This window comes from Neomonachus schauinslandi, chromosome 4 (genome assembly GCF_002201575.2).
Source record: "Neomonachus schauinslandi chromosome 4, ASM220157v2, whole genome shotgun sequence".
Classification (NCBI taxonomy): Eukaryota; Metazoa; Chordata; class Mammalia; order Carnivora; family Phocidae; genus Neomonachus; species Neomonachus schauinslandi.
Genome location: NC_058406.1, coordinates 87,405,631 through 87,431,200, shown reverse-complemented (window position 1 = coordinate 87,431,200; position 25,570 = coordinate 87,405,631). Strand labels below are relative to the sequence as shown.

Genomic DNA, 25,570 nt, shown 5'->3' with positions numbered 1-25,570 from the left:
ATATTGCTTTTATACCCTTCCTCAAGTTTTGTATTCTTGATGTTTTGCCACCTAAGAGTCCTACAGATATGACAAAATTAATCTACCTAAGCCAAAACTCATCTTTTAGCTGAACTGATCCTCTGTCCTTATTTTTCAGATCTACCAGATAGCCACCATTTCCCTAGTCACTCAGGAGAAAACTAGACTTTGACTTTCTCCATCCCCATCACATCACCATATTATTTCATTTTTCTTCAATGTATTTTATGTCACATCTTTCTCTTCACCCTTACAACATCAGACATAAAATTTCATAATCTTCTATCTAAGGATTTACCGTCTTTCAGGCTTTGTTTCTTAACTCTATTAATCCAAATCTAATATGCCACCAGATTTATCTTTTTTTTAAAGGTTTATTTATTTGACAGAGAGAGACACAGCGAGAGAGGGAACACAAGCAGGAGGAGTGGGAGAGGGAGAAGCAGGCTTCCCGCGGAGCAGGGAGCCCGATGCTGGACTCAATCCCAGGACCCTGGGACCATGACCTGAGCCGAAGGCAGACGCCTAACTGACTGAGCCACCCAGGCACCCCCAGATTTATCTTCTTTTTTTTTTATTTTTTTATTTTTTTTATTATTTATTTATTTATTTTATTTTTTAATTTAATTTATTTTATTTTATTTTTTTATTTTTTAATTATTTTTTACAGATTTATCTTCTTAAAATGAAAATCTATTCATGTTGTCAGAGTAAAGGCAATATTGCTGTGATGCCTTACTTGAAAACAGGCAAAAGTTCAAATTATTTTTTAACTATAAAGGCCTTTATTATCAGACCTAATTAAACTTTTCAGACTTGCACAAGTAACTCACAAATACAGCAAATTTCTATAAATCTATGAGGCCGAATTCTTCCTACTTTTATTTTTGCATTTGTTCAATTTTCTTTCCTCTACTGGAACATCTTTCTCACTGTGTCTCTCAGTAAAATCTTACTCCTCTGTTAAGAATCACTATTAATAGCACTTTCTGGGAATTTTCCCCTAACTCTTCAGACAGATTACTATTTTACTCTCCTGTTCTATCATGGAATTCTTTTTTTTTATTGTTATGTTAATCCCCATACATTACATATTTAGTTTTAGATGTAGTGTTCCATGATTCATTGTTTGTGCATAACACCCAGTGCTCCATGCAGAATGTGCCCTCCTCAATACCCATCACCAGGCTAACCCATCCTCCCACCCCCCTCCCCTCTAGAACCCTCAGTTTGTTTTTCAGAGTCCATCATCTCTCATGGTTCGTCTACCCCTCCGATTTCCCCCCCTTCATTCTTTATCATGGAATTCTTTTTCTTTTTTTACATGTTTCTTTTTTTTTTTTTTTCAAGATTTTATTCATTTATTTGACAGAGAGAGAAACAGCGAGAGCAGGAACACAAGTGGGGGAGTGGGAGAGGGAGAAGCAGGCTTCCCGCCAAGCAGGGAGCCCGATGTGGGACTCGATCCCAGGACCCCGGGACCATGATCCGAGCCGAAGGCAGACGCTTAACGACTGAGCCACCCAGGCGCCCTACATGTTTCTTTTACTCTTTATTATATACTATTAAAATTGTTTACATGAATGTTTTTACCACTCAACAGCATTTACTACAAGAGCCAGAATCATCACAATTGTGCCTTCTGAATTTGAAGCATATAAAAATATAAATGACTGAATTAGACTATTGAAATTAATCATTTAAGCAGTGCAGAAATAAGGGCCTGTGGTGGAGAAAATCTGGTTATATCCTAATATATGTCTATGTAGTTATTTGAGCATCAAGTCTCCATGTAATAAAATATAAAAGGTCTTGATGGTAATGACTGTCTTGTTTATCACTGGCTTCCCAGCGCCTAAAAGAGACTCTAGTATTCATTCATTCATTCACTGAGAAATTATTTATTGAACACCTGCTATTTACCAGGTATAATCCCTTAGTTCTAGGAGTGTAGCAATGGGATAGAGCTGATGAAGGTCCTGCCTGATGAAGCTCAGTACTTTGTAGAATAAAAGATAAGTAAGTAGCATGCATGATGGTGAGAAGTACTACAATGAACGATAAAGCAGATTAATGAAGATAAGTAAATACCAGGTTGATGGAGTGTGGCGGTGTTAATTTTGAGGTAAGAAAAAGCCACTCTGATAGGGTAACAAACCAAAAAGAGTTGAAGGATCAAGACATGCGGATATTCTAAGTATTTTAGGGAAGGAGAAAATCCAGTGCACAGGCCCTAAGTTGGGGAATGCTAAGAAAGCTGGAAGAAACCTCTGGAGATCAGTGTGGCTAGTATGGGGTGATCGAGGAGGAGAGGAGTAGGGATGAATTCAGAGTTGATGGGGGTGGCACAAATCATTCTTGTCTTTTAGATTCATTTTTACCTCCTCTCCATTTGTAATAAAGGAATTCCAATGTTCTTATTAAATGCAAACTGGAACATGTCAAGTTATTATTTCAAAGCCTTTGTTGGCTTCTCGTTATTTAGAGAAAAGAGAAAAATCCTTAATATTTCTCTAAGACCATGCATATATTTACTGCTTTCACTCTCTCCTCCCAGACAGCTGAGTCACTTTTCCATTCTTCATACATGGTATTTTTATCCCACTCAGGAAAATTGCCTAAGATACTTTTTCAGTCTAGAACTCTTCCCTCTTTCATGACTTCCTTCTTTCCCTGCCTACTACCTTATGTGTCCTTCAACTGTGACTGTAAATATTACTACTGGGGACAAGCCCTCCCTTATCACTCAATTTATGACCACCTGTAGCAACCGGCAGTTATATAATTACGTGTGAAATGTTGGTTTCTCTCACTAGTTCATAAACTTTGTAGTAGCATGAAGAGTATTAGACATAGGATATTACCCTAGTACCTAGTAAGATACTGGGTATATAGTGAATTATCAATTATGCTTTTGCATAAACAGATGAATGAATGAACAAGTGATGTGTTTTTGTTAAGTAAAAAAACTAACAACAAAATACAAAGAAATTCTACCAGTGCTTTTATACAGGCTTTCAGGGTTTTTCTGGTAAATTAATTCTCAAGTTTTGACTCCTGGAATAAACTCTGATTTCTTTCATACCACCCTTATGATTCCAGTGGAAAGAGAGGATCACACTGGTGCTCTGAAGAGCACAGACTTCAAAGATACAAAGCTTAATAATAATAACATATTAATGTTGTTAATATACTAATATTATTAATAATATATTAGTATTTAATAATAATTAATATATTATTATTATTAAAGATTTGTTTTACTTTCCTAAGACTGTCATTAATCAGCTGATGATTTTCTACACCTGAAAAACACATTTTTAAAAAAGATTTATTTATTTATTTTAGAGAGAGAGAGAGAGAGAGCATACACAGTGGGGATGTGCGGAGGGAAAGGGAGGGAGAGAATCTTCAAGCAGAATCCCCACTAAGCGTAGAGCCCTATGCAGGGCTCAAACTCACGACCCTGAGATCATAACCTGAGCCAAAATCAAGAGTCAGACACTTAACAGACCAAGCCACCCAGGCGCCCCTGAAAAACACACTTATTATATTCATCTACCACGGTTTATGATAAAGTTGTACACAACAATCTATACTATTTCATTTCCCCAGTCTATGGCCCATAAGGAAACATCTAAGACTCTTAAAGCTCCGAAGAATGAATATAAAGATAGTGGTATGAGCAATGATTAATATTTTCAAATGCTCTGTTTACCATGTTATGCCAAGTGCCCAAACTAAATAGGTGCAAAATAAACATCTGTAAAATAAATATTTTAAATCAGTTAATGAATTCTATAATCAATTCTTTGAATTTAGTATCCATGCATGTACTTCTTTTACCTAAGACAGAGATTTATTCTGTTAAAGTAAAAGCTGCTTGATTCAAAATAGAAAAATCAATGATATCTTTTATACATACATTAAAATGTTTAAAGCAACTGATTAAGTGTAAGGTATAAACCTCTTAGTTATTTTTATTTGTGAAACTCAGAAATCTACTGCACTCCATTTATAAGAATTCTAATACGAAGATCTATTTTCTCTTAGTAGTTTGCAGATTTAATTTATCCAGAGTAACCCCACTATACAGTGATTTATAGACTCACCAGTTTTATAAATTCACAATAACTTCACACAGACTTACATAATAACAATATTATCAGTCACCCCTTCCTTGAAGAAATATTTCAGAAAGTGCAAGTCAATGAATTTAATGGAAATGTCTATTATCATTGAGAAAACTGCTATTGATTTCAAATAATATATACTCCAGTCCAAAAGTAATTCATCATTACTATCTAGAGCTTATAAATTTATAGACATAAATAATCTCCAATTATATCAATGGAAGACAAGATATGCCCATATCTGTATGAACTGTGGGGCAGGCAACTGTCAATAATTCCCTTCTTCTAAAAATCATTTGTCCAGCATATTTATTAGAAAGGCATATTATGGATAAAGTTTCCCCACAGCTTTGTTGAAGCCAACTAGAAACATACTTTTGTTCTCCTGACAAATTTCTGTGTCTGGCTAGAAAGGTCGGGGGGTCGCTACACAAATACAAACTTTGCAGTATATCTATTTACAATAAAAAGAGATTGAAAGGCACTTTTCTGCTATATGAGTTCTTAGGAATTTTTTTCTATATGAATAGCCTCTACTAAAATACGAATAGCTCTCATTTATGCTGAAAACAGACATGCTGTCACAAGAACTAAATCAGTCCTTTATTTCCTTATCTCATATAAAAATTTTCATTTGCTACTTTCCTTCCCTTGAGCCTCCCAGTCTTGTCTCTTGTTGGATTAGAACAATTTCAACAGAAGAAAAAAAACTGTTTAAATTTGCCAATAAGAAAGGTTTATGAAAGTTGCAATGTTATTTTTTTGTTGTTTTTATGACTATGAATCCTCAGAACTTCTCTTGATTCTATATCTCTCTACATTTCTGAATCACAAAAGTGACTTTATTCATATATCATTTTTCCATTTGTACCATGAAATGGTTTTTTTTTTCCCCCCCTGAGGCTGTCAGAGATTTCCACTTGAATCCCCTTTCATTCACTTGTTGTTTCTTAGTGATAGAAATTGAATATTTCTTATTTTTTTTATTTTATTATGTTATGTTAATCACCATACATTACATCATTAGTTTTTGATGTAGTTTTCCAGGATTCATTGTTTGCGTATAACACCCAGTGCTCCATTCAATATGTGCCCTCTTTAATACCCATCACCAGGCTAACTCATCCCCCCACCCCTCCCCTCTAGAACCCTCAGTTTGTTTCTCAGAGTCCAGTCTCTCATGGTTCGTCTCCCCCTCTGGTTTCCCCCCCTTCATTTCTCCCTTCCTACTATCTTCTTTTTTTTAACATATAATGCATTATTTGTTTCAGATGTACAGGTCTGTGATTCAACAGTCTTACACAATTCACAGTTTCTCTCTCTTATTTATTTTATAATTAAATTTATATGAAACATGAATCACTCAGCACACTTGGTTAGTATTCAGCTGTGAGTTGTTCTAACAAGTCATAATTTTACTTACTCCTGAACTGTCCATGAATTAAAATGTTATTTCTAAACAAAAAAGTCTGTTTCTCCAAAATAAAGACATCTCTATTTATATTTATATTCTCGTATCTGCTATTAGTTCTTGTGGCTTTCAAAAGCTCTGAAACTTTCCTTGAGATATATAGACATTCTATGCCTTGTCATATCTTAGCACAAAGATCACTCTGGTAAACGAGGATCTTTCCCTCTAAAAATACATGCCCTTAAATATTAGGGACAAGGTCAGCGTCTAGATGTGCTTTATTGGGATTAAATTACCAATTGTATCAGGAGTTATCAGAGCCTGAAGATGCTACCAGATAAAAACAATGTGGATGAATGTTTAGGGACGATCTCTGGGCAATGGCAAAATGGAGATCTCCGTCACTATGTGTCAGAGTTAGGAGGAACTCTAAGGAATGCCTCCATTTTCTAATATATTAAAGCTTTAACATACTCTATATATGCATTATTTTACACAGAAGAACCATATACAAAAGAGATGAAAGTGGCGCTGCTCTTCAAATTGTGTACACCATCCATTTACATCTTTCTTTGTCTTTCTACCAGTCTTCCCACAACCTGGGCTTGTTTTGAAATTATTTATTTAGTTCAAACCCTTCATTATGCCACAGAAACACAGAAGGAGTAAAAGACACAGTTAAGTTCTCACACAAAGAGAAAAATATCCTTCTCCTCTCTTGTCTATTTAAACCAAATCAAAGGAATCAACAAAAACTAACCAATGAAACAATTAAACTTAAGACAACCAACCAACCAACGAAACAAAGCCAGTTAGTTCCTAAGCACAAAGCTCTGGAGCCAAATTGCCTGAGTCTGAATTCTCACTCTGTTACTTACCAATGGTATGACTTTGAACATTTACCTAAGTTCTCTGTGTCTGAACTTCGTAATCTGTAAAATGGGGCTAATAAAAATACTTACTTTTATAGTGTTGATAAAAAATTAATGGTTAATATTTGTAACTTTTAGAATATCTACTACATACTGAGTATTACACGGTGTTTATTAAATACACTTATATTGTGAAATAAAATACAGAAGAGTACATACATCATATATGTCTTGTTTAATAAATAATTATAAAGCAAACACCTATGTAACCATGTAAACAAAGCTAGCAGCCAGAACACTGTCAGGACCCCAGAAAGGCAGCCCTCACTCTCACCATGCATCTTCTCAATGAAAAACTCTTCCCTCTTCTTTTAAGAATTCCTTGAAGAATAGTCGAGTATCTATTATTATGCCTTCGTAATCAATTTCTGCTTTCCTTTATATCTTTGCTACTCATGTATGCCTTCCCAAACAATATGGTCAACTTTCCCTATTCCTGAAATTTATATAAAATCAAATCATATTGTATTACACTATTTTGAATCTCTCTTAGCTCTGGAAATTTCATCTCAGTTGCATTTTGTTATTTTCACTGCCATATATTATTCTATGATTATACTCCGATTTACTTATGAATTTGTCTATTGTTATTAGACATTTGGGTTATGTCCAGTTTTGCTATTATGAACAAGGCTGCTATAAATGTATTTGTGACATGACACTGGTGTATATATAAGAATAAGTGGATTTGCTAAACAATGTGGTATGCATATTTTCAGTTTTATTAGATAATACTCATCAGTTTTTTCCCAAAGTACCTGTACCAATTTACCCTTTCAAAGCAGATATATGGAAGTTGTCATTGCTCTACCTATTAGTTATTGCCTGTTGCATATAAATTTCTCTGAAATTTGATGAATTAAAATCACAATAGTAATTTATTAACTCCCACAGTTTCTATGGGTCAAGTATTAAGTAGCTGGACAGTTGGGCTCAGAGCCTCTCATTAGGTCACAATCAAATGTCATCTGGAACTGGAATCTCATAAGATTGCCAGGGGTGAGAAGATTCATTTCAAAAGCAGTTTAGTCACATGGCAAGTTAACTGGTGCTGGATGCTAGCCTGGTGCCTCAGTTCCATGTGGGCCTTTTGAACGTCCTGGGAATGGCATGGTGGCCAGAATGAACAATCAGCAAAGTGGAAACTTTAATGATCTTTAAAACCTAGTCTCAAAAGACATGAATTACTTCTGCTATATTAAATTGGTCACATAGGTCAGCCTTGGATCAATTTGGAGAACATTACAAAAGGGAAATAATACCAAGAAATACCAAGATGGCTTTTTGGGGGCCATCTTGGAGACTGGGTACCACACTCCCTATTCTTCCAACATTTAGTCTTGTCAGACTTTTAAAATATTTTTGTAGTTTTAATTTGGATTTTCCTGATTCCTAATGAAAATAAGTATTTTCCCGTGCTTATTGGCATTCATATTTTGTGTTTTGTGAAACATGTTAATTTTTTATTTTCTTCTTTGATCAATTATATATCTTGTCATGTGATCAAGTGGCTGTTTCTAAGACTCTTAACAGCCCTCTAAAATAACGTGGCAAGTTCGAATCTCAATTTTTTTGTTCAAAGCATGGACTAACAGACAAGGATTTCTAAACATGTGGTAAAATAATTTTTATTTCTAGTGTCTGCAGGGCTGAAGTAGTTGACAGCCAAGCCCAAAGCTGTTTTATGCTAATCACTGAATTAAAGTATCACTAAATTTTCATTTTCTACAGGTCTCTTATATAAAAGTTTAGGGACAGAGTAAAAAAGAAAGGGAACCAAAAACCTGTAATATAGATTCAAAAATACAGCATTAAAAACAAGCCCCACTGACCATGCCTTGAAAATAAGAGCAGATCCTCCTGTCTTGTCTGAGAATGCTATAACTCCTTCATCTAAGAAAATTACTTTAGAATTGACTTAGAAAACCTGTTCTCCTCTCCCCAAACCCACAAGCCCTAATTTTCTGCATACCTATTTCTAGACGTAGATTTCAATGCAGTTGTTTGGGGCAGAATGCTGGATGAATTACTGTCTTTCCGTGTTTCCCCTTACTGGCACTATTATGCTCAAGCATTCTGATTCTGGCCAGCAACAGCCAACGACTCAGAGGCATCAAGAATTTGTGTCCATTCTTCTCAGGGAACTAATAATAAAGACATATCCATGAGGCCATACATGCAGTTTGAGAGAAGGATGTTAGTGCAGTAGCAGAAGTGTACTAGTAAGGTGGATGACATGCAACTTAACACTGGCCTTCAGCATGTGCTAAACATGCACTGACAGAGATCACTTCTATTAGACAGTAACATTTTGATGAGCATGTTTAATACGTGGCTAAGGATAAGTTAATGAAGGGCAGCATAGGTTTCATTGTCAACTAGTGTCTTATGGGCAGGCATTTAGTCCCTGTAAGTGTCAAGCAACATAACTGGAGCCTCTTCTCAAAATAGAATTTTACTTCCTGAAGAAAGCACTGCAATGCTTAAAAACTCCTAGGCACCACGGCAGCAAATCTCCCAAGGGGGGCTGGCACAAATTCCAGGAATTACATAAATCTACTATAGTTATTCCAAGCACTGGATTGGATCCTCTGAAACTTTAGAGCCAAGTGACAGAGCTGATTTTTGTGTTTCTTTTTTCCTATATGGAGATGAGCAGCACCCAGCATAACAATAAGTATACAAAAAGTGCTAAGAGATGTATTTATTTATTTCAGTAAGAAATTATATTTGGTTCAGTACGTGGTAATCCATTGCTTTCCTACTGAACCCATCTGTCTGTAGCAGTGTCCAACTAGAGGGTTAAGGTGAGATCACTCCTATATTTTTTAAGGCTTTCATGATGAGGTTAATATCTAAAATATCCTGAGGAATATGGCATTTCTTTTCACTCATTACTTTGGTAATCGAACTCCAGAAAGTTCCATTTGATATTTCTTACCCTAATAACATTTACTCAAGAGGAAAATGTGGTTTCTCTCAATTCTGAGGATATATATTCCAACAATATGCTGGGAAATAGGAAAAAATAACAGATGATGTAGGAGATATAGTCAAGCAGATGTGAATTAAAACTGTACCTCCTAATCCTTAAAATTGACACTATGAAGGCAAGTCAATGTAAAATACTGTTTTCATAAGGAAATTGTAACTCAGAGCTGCTGCTGAATAATTCCCACAAGGTCTGGGTAGTTTTCTTTTTCCAGTGCACAGTTACTCCAATAATTGGGCACAGATCTCTTTGAGGACAGCTAAATTAAAGATTCATAATAAATATTGCAGAGCATCTCCTTAAGAGCATTAGCCTTCACTTCATTGGGTTCTGAGGTGTGAAATAATCCAAGTACAAGAACTGAATGACTTGTTTTTTGGAGATCAAGTTAAGAGATATTTATTAAAATCCATCCCAAGAATTCCATGATTAATTAACTACTATCAAAGAGTATGGGCATTAGATAATTCTATTGTGTTAGTCAACCAATTTCCCTCTTGGTTATGTTGCTTTTGTTGCCTTCCATTCCCATGGGATCTTCCCATACTAAGAGAATATTTCTATGACATTATCTCCCCTCAGGAGAATCTGTTATTAAATGGGATTATGTTAGTTTATTCCTTAAATGTGTTAAATGATCATATTAGTTTTCAAAATTAGTTGTATACATTTTGTATTAAAAAACTAATAACCACAAACTCAGTGGCTTAAAACAATACAAATTTATTATCTTACAATTATGTAGTTCAGAAATCTGAGATGCATATCACTGTGCTAAAATCAAGGTGTCTGTGGGGCTGTGTTCCTTTCTGGAGGTTCTAGGGGAGGATCTGCTCATGACCTCATCCTCCACCTTTAAAGCCAGCAAAATTGTATCGCTTTAAACTTATCTCCATCATCACACTCCTTGTCTTATTCTGATTCTTCTCACTCTTTCTCCCTAAGCACACTTGCATTTACACTGATTGGTCCTACCTGGATAATCCAAGATAATCTCCTTATTTTAAAGTCATTTTATTAGAACCTCACTTTAATCTGCTACCTTAATTCTCCTTTGCCACATAGCTTAATGTATTCATAGTTTCTGGAGATTAGGACATAGACAATTTTGTTGGGTTCATTATTCTGCATCCACAGCAGTATTAACCAAGTACTTCTCACCATTCAATAATTACATAACAATATATATATTTTAGCATGATGAATATATTTGTGAAAAATAAAGCAATTCCATGACTAACCCCATTATTGATGTTAAGAACATAACTCACTTTTTTTTTATTTTTAAAGATTTTATTTATTTATTTGAGACAGAGAGAATGAGAGAGACAGAGAGCACATGAGGGGGGGAGGGTCAGAGGGAGAAGCAGACTCCCTGCTGAGCAGGGAGCCCGATGCGGGACTCGATCCCGGGACTCCAGGATCATGACCTGAGCCGAAGGCAGTCGCTTAACCAACTGAGCCACCCAGGCGCCCCGAACATAACTCACTTCTTAGCAATGTTTTGTTGTGTTGCACATGGAACACCTCCTTGAACATTTCATGTGACTGGATTGCAATTTGTTTAAAGCAGTGGTCTATATTTTCCCAAACACTAGTATCAATTTATGTCCCCTAAGTCAAGGACCTCCCTTATCATTTGACATTTCCTATAAAAACTGTGGATATTATGCAATCTTACTCTTTTACCTCTCCACCTTGTCCTTCTCTGGCCATTTTAGGGCAGAGCTAAATAATCCCTTTTAGGCATATCTAAATTATATTGGCCATGCCTCCATTATGGCATTAATCCACTGAATCCTATTTTATCCCCCGTTTCTCCTATTAATTAGTTCCTTGATCTCAGAAATGATGCATTATTCACCTATCTAGTCACATTATTTAATATTTCAGGTTGAAGTTAACAGAGGCTTAACTTCTGCAAAAGAATAAATCAGTTATAGATTTATACTCAACACAAAAGCAGTGCTGTAAATTGAGATGTGTGATACAGAATATTTATTATTAAGAGAATGGAAGTATATGTGTTCATTATTTTTATAGGAGTCCTTTGAAATTAGGTAAAATATGTTAAAATAACTGAGAATAAGGAAGATAGCTTCCAAGATGGAATGATGCTCTGATCTGTACAGAGCTTTAGAAAGAAATTCTGACACCTATTTCCACTTGACATGGGTTAATATTATTTGAATGTTGGGGTTAATGCATTCGAATCTTTTTTGAGTAAAATATCATTATCTTTCAATACAGTTGAACCTTTTTGAGTTAATTATCATTATACTGCAATTTATATAACAAGGTTTCATTTACTAATGACAATCAGAGTTATACCCATTAAAGGAAGGGAAATCTCAAAATTAGAATATTATTGATCAAATTTACATTGCTATCTCTAAGTAATTAACATTGATCACATCCTGAATCAAATAACATATCACAAATTACTTCATAACGGCCCCAGAATGCAGATATAACCCATTTAATTGTTGACAGAAAACCACTGATGTTTTCTAAATTCTCAATTATTTAATTGTCAATTATTTTTGGTCATGGAAATGACACTTCAAGAATTGCTCTTTCCCAAAAGAAAGTGATGACCATTTATTAAATATCTTAGTGAATGCTTCCAGTACCTTAATTCAAATTCATTCTGTAGTATATCTAATATACTATACACCCACTGGAACAAGATAAATATTTATTGACCTAAAATTAACCATTGTCTTCTAGTTTTCTCTCCAGAATGTAAAAAGCTGGAAAGAACGATCACTCTTACAATGAAAAGGATGTTGAACTAACTTCAAATTCATGACTTTTTTGAACTCATCAGAAATCAGTAAACTGACCCAAAATCTAAGGAGAGACACTGCCTACAGGAGAGGAGAAGCTGCTAAAACTTACCCAACTAGATGCAATCACACACCAGTAAGAAGCTGCTGAAACTATGAAACGCTTGGGGGCTGCAGAAGTTGGGGAGAGTTTATACCCTCGGTCTGCATTATTTCTCCACAAAACCTGCCTGCGGTTCGCCAAAAAGATCAATGGGAGCTGTGAGCTGTGCTGACTATGGTGACTATGGTGCAGACGGGGGGGCGGGGGGTGAGGAATGGAAGCCATACAGCAGGGACAAGTAACTCCTACTGATCCTTCCCCTCTAGCTGCACATAAAACACAGTATGTGCAAGAAACACTAATGCTGCTGGCTTTAGTTGGTGAACACTTATTTCAGCTGAGGGACAGCAAGGAAGAGGGAGGGATAAAACTCCCTGCTGGGGAGAGGTAAAATCAAACACTGAGCCCAAAACTCCAGGCAGGGAAGGAAAAGGAGATCCAAGAAAGCCATATCCCCAGTAGCCAGGGACATGGTGCATGCCTGAGACAAGAATCTTATACTGAGGGCGCCTGGGTGGCTCAGATGGTTAGGCGTCTGCCTTCGGCTCGGGTCATGATCCCAGGGTCCTGGGATCGAGTCCCGCATCGGGCTCTCTGCTCCTTGGGAGCCTGCTTCTCCCTCTGCCTCTCTCTCTGTCTCTCATGAATAAATAAATAAAAAATCTTTAAAAAAAAAAAAAAGAATCTTATACTGAAGAGCAGACACCACTTCCCCCCACAACACCACCAAGCCAGGTGGTTAATTACAATGACAACGGCATGCTGCTAAGAGGACAGAACAACATATAAAAATACTGTCTCAGAGTCACAGCAGAAAGGGAAAACTAAAATGCAAAATCAAGCAAATTTTGCTCTGTCAAGCCACCAAACACCCTAAATACAAGGTCTATGTAGATCAGAAGATCATGTTGCATTGAAGGACACCATGGAAGCATAAATCTCACATGCAGCCCAACTCCTAAACTGGAGTTATTAAAATTAATAAAATCTCCTGAATTAAAAGCCTAGCAGAAGGAAACTTGTGACTATTCTGAGGCATAAATCCATTACCCCAGTGTCGACTGCTCTTACATAACATGTCTGGTTTTCAACAACAAAAAAATTTTAAGACACTCAAAAGACAAATGAAAAAGGGACAAAACAAAACAAAACGAAAATACTTTCAAGAGAAAGAGTAATCATGATAACCAGATTCAGACGTAAGATAAATGCTAGATTTGACTAATAAAGAATTTAAGAGGGGTGCCTGGGTGGCTCAGTCGGTTGGGCATATGCCTTCGGCTCGGGTCATGATCCCAGAGTCCTGGGATCAAGTCCTGCATTGGGCTCCTTGCTCAGTGGGGAGTCTGCTTCTCCCTCTCCCTCACTCCACTTGTGCTCTCTCTCGCTTTCTTTCTCTCTGTCATATAAATAAATAATATTAAAAAAAAGAATTTAAGATAACCATGATTAATAAATTCAAAGCTCTAATGAAATAGGAGGATAACATACATGATCACATGGGTAATTTCAGTAGAGAGATGGAAATTAGAGAATCAAAGGAAAATTGTAGAAATTAAAAAACACATAATGGAAATAAAGAAAGCCTTCAACCTGTGCATCAGCATAATCAACACAGCCAAGAAAAAATCAGTGAAATTAATGATTACTCAATAGGAATCACCCAAGCTGTGAAACACAAATAAAAATGTCAGGATAGGGAAAAAAAGCAGGACATCAAACAGCCGTGGAACTCTATCAAGTGTTCTAGCATATGTATAATTGCAACTTCAGGAACAGATAGATGTAAAGGGGGAGAAGAAATATTTGGAAAAATAATGGCTGTAAATTTTCAAAAATTCATGTTGAGTCCAGCTTCTGTCTAAATGTATGTGACTTTTCAGGCCTGACCTTACAAAGACTTTACCTGGCAGTTCTCACAGGGTAAAGCTGCTCTCCCCACACCAGACTTGATGCACAACCAATGCACTACTTAAGTCAGGACTCACTCAGCCTCTCTGGCTGTCCATGCTTTTATGTTTATCTATGTTCCTAGCCAAGGCACCTCTACTTAAGGGTCTTATCAAAGAAACTTGGTATTTCTCTCCACTACAACTCAGTACTCAGTACTTTTTTCCACTTGGGGCTCATTCCCCTATTCTTCCCGCTGCTGCCTGGGTCCAGAGAACTGCAGGATTCATTTTTTTTCAGAGCTCCCTCAACAGTGAGAAGAGCCCCGTGTCTGGGCTGATCCGCCTGACCCTCAACTGGCATACTATTCCACTGGGGAAAAGGGAACAGGGTATACTATCAGAGTTAGTGATTAAAGGCTTAGTTGCTATTTCCATTTTGTCTTGTTGCTTTAATCAGTTACTCTAACACCTGGAAAGTCAGCTCTGTCTCCAGCTCAGCTGAACTCCAGATAAATGTCAGACATGAAAACAGACACAAGAAGCTCAAAAAAACACCAAGAAGGATAACCACAAAGAAGCAAACAAACAATAGGCTTAGACTGAGACATGTTCTGTTGAAAATTCTTAAAAACAAAAAAAAAAGAAAAACAAACAAACAAAAAGAAATGAAGGCATTAAGGTAAAAAAAAATGTTACAATAGAGAGAAATGAAGATAAAACTTATTACAGATATTTTTGGCAGAAGTCATGCAAGCCAGAAAACAAAGGTATGACCTCTTAAAAGTTCTTTTAAAAAAAGTCCACTTACAATAATATACCCTGTGACATTTTATTACAAAAATGAAGAAAAAATAAAGAAATTCTCAAACACCTAAAGAATCCATGCCCACAGACCTACCACAACAATTAATGTTAAAGAAAACTCTTCTGGTAGAGAGAATATGATACCAGACTGAAACAGGTCTACAAAAAAAAGGAGTGAATGGTGCTGAAAATAAACTTAAAAGGTAAAATTAAGTTAAATTTTCTTATTTTAACTGCCCTAAAAGAAACTGCTTAAAGCAAACATAGGAGCAATGTATTACATATATACATGACAACAGTGTATGTACTGTAAATATGTCTATCCAAAATTAGAGACAATGAGAATAGAATGAAGAATGAGGGGAGTAATTAGAAATATAATGTAAAGTTACTACTCTCTACGTAAAATGGGACAATATTATTTGAATTTGGACCTTGGTAACTTAAAGATGTCTATTTTAAACCCTTGCAATCACTAAAAACATTTCTTAAGAAAGATAAAAATAAGAACTCAATAGAGAAGATTTAAAAATCATAAAACATCCTTAAGAGAAGACGGAAGAGGAAGAAAAAAGAAACAAACAAAAAATAGAATAAAAAATATGTACAAAGAGTAGATTTTAATATAAATTTATAATCACTTTAAATATAAAGGATCTAAATTCACCAATGAAAGGACAGAGCCAGTCAAATAGAATGTAAAAGCAATACATGAGTATGCTGTGTACAGTAAATCCACTTTAAATATAAAGACACAGGTTAAATAAAAAGATGGATTAAACCAGACCAAGCAATCAACAACCACAAGAAAACTGGAGTAGTTATATTAACATCAGACTAAAGGACTTCTGAACAGGCACAGTATTAAGAATAAAATAGTACATTATGTAATATCCCATTTCATTATATAAATAAATGGGTTAATAATTCTAAGACACAACATCCGAAATGTGTATGTTACTAACAATAAAGCTTCAAAATATACAGGATAAAAACTGACAAACTAAAACACATCCACAATTACAGCTAAAAAAATCCATACCTCTCTCAATAATACATAGAACAATATACAGTAAATTAATAAAAATGTAGAAGACTATCAACCAACTAGATCTAATAAACATTTATAGAACACTGTACCCAACAAAAGCAGAGCACATACACTTTTCAAGCGCACAAGTGTATTTCTCTAAAAGAGACAGTATTTTGATCCATAAAACAAACCATAAATTTTAAAAGAATAGAAATCTTACAAACTATCTTCTCAGACCATAATGGCATTAATGTAGAAATCAGTAAGAGAAAGATAGCTGGAAAATTCCCAAATATATGAAAATTAAACCACCCACTTTTAAATATACCTGGTGTCAAATGAGATTTCTCAAGGGAAGTCAAAAACAAATATATGTAAATGAATGAAAATAAAATAAATATATAATTTATGGAATGCAGTTGAAACAGCCTTTAGAAGGATATTTATAATATTAAAGTTATTTTAGGAAAACAGAAAATGGGAACTCTCTCTTGGTGACACAAATATGTAGTATAAAGATTTTTACAATTTGGGTCCAAAATGTTTATGTATCTGCATCTCCATGCTTCTTCCTCAAATCTTCTTATCCCCAAACTTCACATTTTTTCTCTTCCAACTCTGTGGCTAACTAGCCAAACTATTTGGCACTAAGAAGAGTTGTACTTTGGGCCATTTCTTTTTTCATACAGTGTATGACTGGATGAATTTCTTGAAGTGCTGGTCATAGAAAGAATGTTCCTTTCAAAGACCTTGGGGTGTGGGGCTGTAGTACAGAAGTGTGTCTTCAGCTTGGACCCACATATACAGTTGACCCTTCTGTGAATCCAATTTGGCACTTTTTCTCTTACATAAGTTGGTCTTAAATTACCCCTCATGTAACCATGCATAAAAACTTAGGGAGAAGCACAAGTGAAGCACTGACGGATGATGTAGAAATCTGGGCACTTGTTCATGCAGTTTATTTTGGATATATCACTTCATACTTCATATCTCATGATGTATTGCTTCTGGGACTATTCAACCTTATGCTCTCATAGGTATAACATAACCTAACTCATTAAGAATATGGTCACTATATGAGGAATTCTTAATCTCAGGAAACAACCTGAGGTTTGCTTGAGTGGTGGGGGGTGGGAGGGATGGGGTGGCTGGGTGATGGACACTGGAGAGCGTATGTGCTATGGTGAGCACTGTGAATTGTGTAAGACTGTTGAAACACAGACCTGTACCTCTGAAACAAATAATACATTATATGTTTAAAAAAAAAATAGTAGGAAAGGAAAAATGAAGGGGGGTAAATCGGAGGGGGAAACGAACCATGAGAGACTATGGACTCTGAGAAACAAACTGAGGGTTCCAGAGGGGAGGGGTTTGGGGGGATGGGTTAGCCTGGTGATGGGTATTAAAGAGGGCACATATTGAATGGAGCACTGGGTGTTATACGCAAACAATGAATCATGGAACACTACATCTAAAACCAGTGATGTAATGTATGGTGATTAACATAACATAATAAAATAAAATTAAAAAAAAATATGGTCACGTGAAGTCCCATGGTCAGACGCTACATGTTTTTTCAAATGATCTACAATTTCCTGTTACAAATATCTTGTCCTCTCTTTAGAAATCTAGGGTTCTATGTTGTGAAATTTGTGTTGGAGCTCACTACAAGCTCCGAAGAGCAATTTTGCCCATGAAAGATACTCCAGTACATAGTGTTTAACGGTATTCTTGGCTCACTCAAAGCTAGTTGCCTACTGTGTCACATGCTAAAGGTATCAAAGTCATATTACTAAGTGTGAAACACACAATCAAGACCCCAAAAAGCCCCATCTAGCATTGTATTTCCTTCTATGTGGTGGAAATTGCAAGAAGCAATAATATACCCCTTACCCTGGGTTAGATATCCAAGAATGCTCCAGATCATAAGACTCCAAATTTCCAGTTATTACATAGGGTTATACAATAACTTCTGGATAGTATGTATCCTACTAAAACCTCCAGTATACTGGCCAATCTTGTTTTTCTGGTATGATTAATATGATGTCACCAAAACAGTAGATTAATATGATGCTCTTTGTAATGTCCAAAAAGTTCCCTTCAGTCAATATTGTGGTGGTAGGATGGAGAGTTGACAGGTATAATCAAGGCTGTAAGTATACTTTCTCTTTGACATATGAATGTAAACTGCATTCCAGTCTTCCTTTATAAGGATGAAAATAAGGTATTCACTAATTCTGTTGTGATCGCCCCACAGCACCCAAAACCAGTTGAAAGGTCAAGACTGATGACACCACAAAATCACCAAGAGGATATGCAGAGATGACCTACATTATGAAGCTTTCTGAGAACAGCACTTTTTTTTTTTTTAAGATGTCATTTGTTTATTTATTTGAGAAAGAGACAGAGAGAGTGAGAGAAAGAGAGAGAGAGAGAACATGAGTGGGGTGAGGGGCAGAGGGAGAAGCAGACTCCCTGCTGAGCAGGGAGCCGGACGTGGGGCTCGATCCCAGGACCCTGGGATCATGACCTGAGCCGAAGGCAGACGATTAACCGACTGAGTCACCCAGGTGCCCCAGCACTGTTCTTTTTTATTAGCTTAAATTCTTTCTCAACTCTATGTTTTATTCTGATCTTTGTCTATTCTGTCATCTCTGTTTTTTTTTCCTCATTAGAATGTTTACTAATAATAAGTTCAGAGTTTTGTCTCAGTGTTTCACTATAAATATGTATCATTATTAGAGGTTGCTCTGCAGTCTAGTTTTTAGTTTTAATAATATAATATAAAGATGAATTCTATTTTCTATCAATGATGGAATAACATTTTATTTTTTTAATTTTTTTTAAAGATTTTATTTATTTATTTGATGGAGAGAGAGAGAGCTAGAGAGGGAACACAAGCAGGGGGAGTGGGAGAGGGAGAAGCAGGATTCCCGCCGAGCAGAGAGCCTGATGCAGGGCTCGATCCCAGGACCCTGGGATCATGACCTGAGCCGAAGGCAGACGCTTAATGACTGAGCCACCCAGGCGCCCCTGGAATAACATTTTATTACATGAACGTAGGTTGCTTTCCATTTCTCATAAGCATGGTTTCAGAAATATTTATTTCTGCAAGCTTACAGTGTAGATACAAAAATTTGGACCCCAAATTTATAAATTATTTTAAGATTTTTTTTTTCGCTAAATAAATCAAAATGCCTCAAGGAAGAATATTTATTCACAATCTTTAATATTTTCACATGTTTGTTGCCATTTGTATTTCTTTTTGTGTGAATTAAACCTCTCTGTATGTATATAGAACATAAACTGATTTTATTTTTAAATTATGTATATTAAGAGAATTATAAAATGTCTTCTTATGAACAATCCACCCAGCTTAAGAAGCATACATAGCTAATAAATGTAGGGCCCTCTGTGGCCTCTCTCTCTATTGCATTATCGCTTTTTAATACTTGAAATAACCACTGTCCTTAATGTTCTCTTTATCTCTTCCTAAATTTCATTTATAGTTCATCACAAATGGATATATCCCTAAACATACCTTGTATAATTTAGTACTTTTTTGAACAGTGTATATTAATTGAATAATACAGTGTGTATTCTTCTGTGGTTTTCATTTTTTTCACTCTATGTTATGTTTGTCAGAATTATCCTTGCTTATGCATATAATTGTCATCTATTTTCATTGCTGTTAGGTAATGGTACGAATATTCATAAAGTGTCCATAGTTTTGTTGACTGATGAGCATCTGAGTTCCTTCCACTACTGTAATTAAATATATTATTTCCATGGCATGATTTTACATGTCTCCTGTAGCAAATATACAAGGATTTATTTAGTCTATAGGCCAAAAAAGGTTGATCTTGGGATCATGGAATAAGCACAGGCTCAATGTACAAGATAATGCCAACTGCTTCCCAATGAGATGTGTCAATTTATTTTTTTTAAAAGATTTTATTTATTTATTTTGACAGAGAGAGACACAGCGAGAGAGGGAACACAAGCAGGGGGAGTGGGAGAGGGAGAAGCAGGCTTCCCGCCGAGCAGGGAGCCCGATGCGGGGCTCGATCCCAGGACCCTGGGATCATGACCTGAGCTGAAGGCAGACGCTTAACGACTGAGCCACCCAGGTGCCCAAGATGTGTCAATTTATATTCACATCACCAGACTACAACAATTCCCACTGATGCATGCTTTTGTTAGTACTTGCTGTTTCCATGGCTTAATATTTATAATTAAGTAATTTTCCTAATAACCAATAAAATTGAGCATCTTTTAATATGTGTATTGTCATTTGTGCTTCCTCTTTAGTTTTCTGTTGGCCTATGTTTGAATCTCTTTGTCTTTAGTGTGCTGAAGGATGCACTGGGTGCTAAGGAATGTCTTTTTTTTTTTTCCCCCAATATGTGAAGACAGAGTGATGCAGATGATATAAAGGTTCTGAGTGTATGTTCTGTAACAAGTGCATTAATAACTAAATAAGACAATATCAAGTATTTATAAACATTTCGTAGAGAATTAGAATAAGTTAAATTAGGATGATTATAGGTACTACTTATTGAGAGGGAGACAGATGGGGAATAATAATCTTGAGGGCTGAGGAAGAGCATCAGTAATTCGCCATGGGTTAGTAATTTTTGTTTTAATTTTTGTTTTTTTTAAAGGAATAAAACTTATTGACCACCAGTATTTACAATAAAGAAAACAATATGCAGTTGGATAACTTTCTGATTACTACAAAGTTAATGTTTTTCCTGGTTTCTGCTGAACCAGTAACTCAAATACTGACAAGATTGAGCCTACATGTAAGGAATGAGTTGAGGTAAAGAAAAAACATACAAAAGATTACAGAAGTTTGTTCACCCATTTATTCCAGCAGGTCCAAAATTGTGAACATCTCTAACCATCTGATTATGATTAGGTTCACCTGTATGAAGTCTTAGGTATCCCATGATCATGACCTTTTAGTCAATATAGCACCGGGATTTCAACTTCTTGTAAAGGAATGGTTCACTAGAAGGAACCTTTAAATGTCGACTTAACTAAGTTTTGCTTACCTAATTAAAACACACCAGGACTTGTCTAGTTTTCTCATTTAGGTGGGGAGGTTGTTGGTAGTGATAAAATTTTCCTTTCAGGGATCTTGCAAATAAACTTGGATTTAAATGACTGAAGATAGGGGGGCACCTGGGTGGTTCAGTCGGTTAAGCATCTGACTCAGTTTCAGCTCAGGTCATGATCTCAGGGTCATGGCACTGAGCCCCATATGGGGCTCGGCACTCAGCACAGAGTTGGCTTGTGAATCTCTCCCTCTTCCTCTGCCCCTCTCTCTGCTTGCACTCTCATTCTCTCTCTAAAATAAAATAAAATCTTTAAAAAAAATAAATGACTATAGATATGGATATGGATTCTGATATGGTTGCTTTTAAACTGTCCAATTTAAATTGTCCAATTAACTACAAAATTTGAAAAGTTAAGGCTTCAGGAAAAATTTCAATTTAACTTTACGTGATTTATTTCTTAAATTGCTGAAAATGATGGCATCCCAGAATCATGGATTTATCCATGGTTATAAAAGGCAGTTTTTGTTTTGGTGAATGTTAAAAAAATAAAAATAAAAAGGAAAGGAAAGAAAAGAAAAGAAAAGAAAAGAAAAGAAAAGAAAAGAAAAGAATAGAAAAGAAAACCATTGATGTATGCATTTTTATGTATACACACACACACACAAAAATCCAAATAAACAAAAAACACAAAATAGTCCTTAGGCATATAGGAGTTAAACACAAATTCTGATTGGGTAACAACTATGAAGATTTCCCCAAACATTTAGAAAAGGTGTTCTCCAATGCAGGAGAGTAATACACCATGGTCTCAAATATTCTTTTCTGATAAAGGGAAGCAACTAAAAGTTTTTATTTGTTCAAAGTAACCAGTGTTATATATGCAAAAGACCGCAAAACTCCCCCAATACTACTTCAAAATGAACATACCAAACATGATTTTCATTAGAATATTTCTTCACACTAATAAGTAAAAAAGTAAGACCCAGATTTACAATATATAAATATGTATATTTATATATAAATATAAATACATATGAAAAGCAATGCAAACAACTATTGAGCTTCACTTCTGTACAAGAATGCCAAGTTAGTCTCTCTTCATAAAAGGCAATTACAATTTGAGGACACTTCATATTTGCCTCTTTTGCCAGCACCAAGTCTGCCTCTGAAAAGATCTGCTTCAGAAAAGATCTGAATCTTTTCATTTTCATGAGACACATTAATTCTCCACTGTTACCTGGGGTGCCAATTACTCATTTAGGATCAAGACCTCTAACAAAGCCTCTTGGTTTATCAGCAGCATCTTTTCTTCTTTGATTTGCTATCATCAGATTCACTATCAGATAAAGATTGTCTTTTTGCACCATATTTTTCTTTACCAGTTTTTTGAGAATTAGGAAATGCTTCGGGTCGCCTGGGTGGTACAGTAGTAGGCTGAACATTTGACTCTTGGTTTTAGCTCAGGTCCTGGTCTCAGGGTGGTGAGATTGAGCCCCTCCATGGGCTCCAAGCTCAGTATGGAGTCTGCTTGAAATTCTTTCTCGTTTTCCGTCTGCCCCTCCTGTCTATGCTCTCTCTCTCAAATAAATAAATCTTAAAAAAAAAAAAGGAAAGAAAAGAAATGTTTCAATTAACTCTGGACAGTCTAAATTTTCTCCAGGTTCCCAAGTATTGCCATCATCTGTAAATCCCTTCCACTTCAGGAAATACTCCACCTTCCCATTCACTACATGTCAGTCTAGTACTGTTTCCACTACAAATTCTCCCTCTTCTATTTTTTACTCTTTCCATTGTTTCTTTCCCATTTTTGCAATGTAGTTTTATTGGAGGCCATTTTTTATTGTAGACTTGAAGAACTATTATTCACCACTTCTGAACTGCTCCAGGTCCCAGGTCAGTGACGTCTCCAGTGCTGTGTTCCTCAAGCTCTAGCCACTTTCCACGGGTTAGTTAAAAATGTAAGTTCTCATAACCAGTGCTAGAATTTGTTTTTATTCTTCCTCAAACAAAAAATTATATCTCTTGATTCAATGTGTATTAAAAGCAAATGTACTTAGATTCTGCTTTTCTTACTCTTTTCACTTATTTAGTATTCAAATATCTTTCTTTACTACGCATCTGAATAACAGGTTGAATATTTCAATTACCAGTATCTAATAATGTTGCGTATTTCATTTTATATGGTCATACTAGACCAACATAGGTTGTTTGTTCTTCAAGAAATTCATAACCAAGTTTAATGATAAAGTAGATAAAATACAGCCTCATTTCCTTTTCATGTAAGTAGAATATGTGGAAAATTATAATACCAAGCATGCATGGTGACAAGGTCCCTTCCTTTTCGTATTCTGGTTTCTTTAATGTCACAGTGGGTCCTATGTCCCACAAGTTATGATTTTCAGAAGTAAATACTAAAATGGGAATTTGGCATACAGAATATTTATGGCGAAGAAACAGTGTTGGGCAAAGGAAAAAGCTGAACTCTGATGCAGGCTCAACAAAGCCTTGATCAGTCATACAGAGGAGATCTGGAGTGTATATAGCTCATTGGAGAAGTCCCACATTGGGCCAAATAGCAAGGCCTTTGTGTTCCCACCTCAATTAGTCATTGGATGTGAGCTGCTCAGGTTAACATAACCTTTATATATGAGTCTCTGCAGACAAAATATATCCTGGTGGAGCTCAAAGCTAAAGGCTGTCTATTGACAGCTGGGGTAATAAGTTCTTTAAATGAAGATCTGGGCAGTGCATTTCCATGTCCATCACCATGTGTTGTTACAAGGGATATTCTAGGTGAAAAATTCTGCTTCAAGAATCAGTCAGTGTATGAGGACAGAATAGAATCTCAAGGTAAGGGCAAAATCATAATTACGTAATGTCAATTTGGTCAACTGAATGGCTATAATTCCAGTTGCTCTTGCAGTAAATAATAACTTCATGGTATAGAATGCTAATGTCATAGTCAATTTTTTTCTCCTATAATTTCTTCAGAGTTTGCTTTACTCTATACTTTTATTTTGCATTTCAAATGGATATAATGTCAATTTGATTTTATTTTAGCAAACTTAATGTGCTTTAATACTTTGTTTTGCAATATTTTGCAATGATGACATGAATGAATATTAGTTATTCTAGTTCTTGAAGAGTCAGTTTTTCTTCCATCAATGAAATGAATTTCTGAATTCCTTGGTTTTATTTTTATTCCCTTCACTTGGTTTAGTAAGTACTCCAGTTGTCTTTATTTTATAGATTTTGGATATCCTCAAACTCTTCTCCATATTAATTTAGAAAAACATACTGGATTAAGATAGTCTCAATGATTAAAAATCATATTTATAGGAATAAAATGATCCAAATCAGAAATTGTTTAAACTTCTAAACTGAGCATGCTATCACTGATTGCTTTCTCATCTAAAGGATTTAATTTAGGAACTGGATTTAACCTCACCCTCTTATCACCCACCCTCTTATCAAACCTTCAATAGAATTTTATACCCAGCTAAAATATCACTCTAAATTAAAGGCAAAGTAAAGATATTCATTCTCTTCTTCTCTCTCTCCCCCCACTCTCTCTCTCTCCCTCTCTCTCTCATACACACGCACACACACACACACACACACACACACAACTAAAAGAATTAGTCACCAGTAGAGCAACACTTCCAAAATAGTACAAGAAGTTCTTCAGGCTGAATAAAAATGATTTCACATGGACTGAAGGAGGTATAAGAAGAATTAAGATCTATAAAAAGTTAAATGAGTAAATATAAAATACATAAATATATTGCACATTTAAAGCAATAAATCTCAAATTTTAACATGCATCAACATCATATATAAGAAATCATCTACACTGCAACATTGTTAAAGTGACAGGATATAAACACAATATTATTATCAGTAGCATGCCCATTCGAATTGTGAAATTTATATATCTAAAGCCAAATTGGTAATTCTAATTATTAGTCTATCAATAATCCCACAAGTTAAGGATCTTTAGTTCAGTTGAATCAGTTTTATGGAGAGTTGGTATATTTAATTTGTGTTCCATAATCTCTTCAGAGACAGCATAATTCGGTAAATCTACTTATGGTCCATATGTTCCTTTATATAAGATGCAAGAAATAATAGCATGAAAGCATCCAGGAAACATTATTAGTTGATATTATTATTATAAAACATCAACTTTCAATACTTAAATAGCTGCCTATTAGGAACAATATTAATATTCAGCTTTACAAGTTATTTTTCACCATACTTAATATTTATTCTCCCTGCTTACTTTCTTTGAAAATAGAATTCTAGGGGTGCCTGGGTGGCTCAGTTGTTAAGCGTCTGCCTTCAGCTCAGGTCATGATCCCAGGGTCCTGGGATCGAGCCCTGCATTGGGCTCCCTG

The 25,570-nt window shown here is 35.5% G+C and overlaps 1 pseudogene; it reads right to left on the bottom strand.

The window, feature by feature from the left end:
- LOC110580619 overlaps positions 1-23,007 on the bottom strand; it is an 84,922-nt pseudogene extending 61,915 nt beyond the window's left edge.
- Between the last annotated feature and the right edge of the window lie 2,563 nt (positions 23,008-25,570).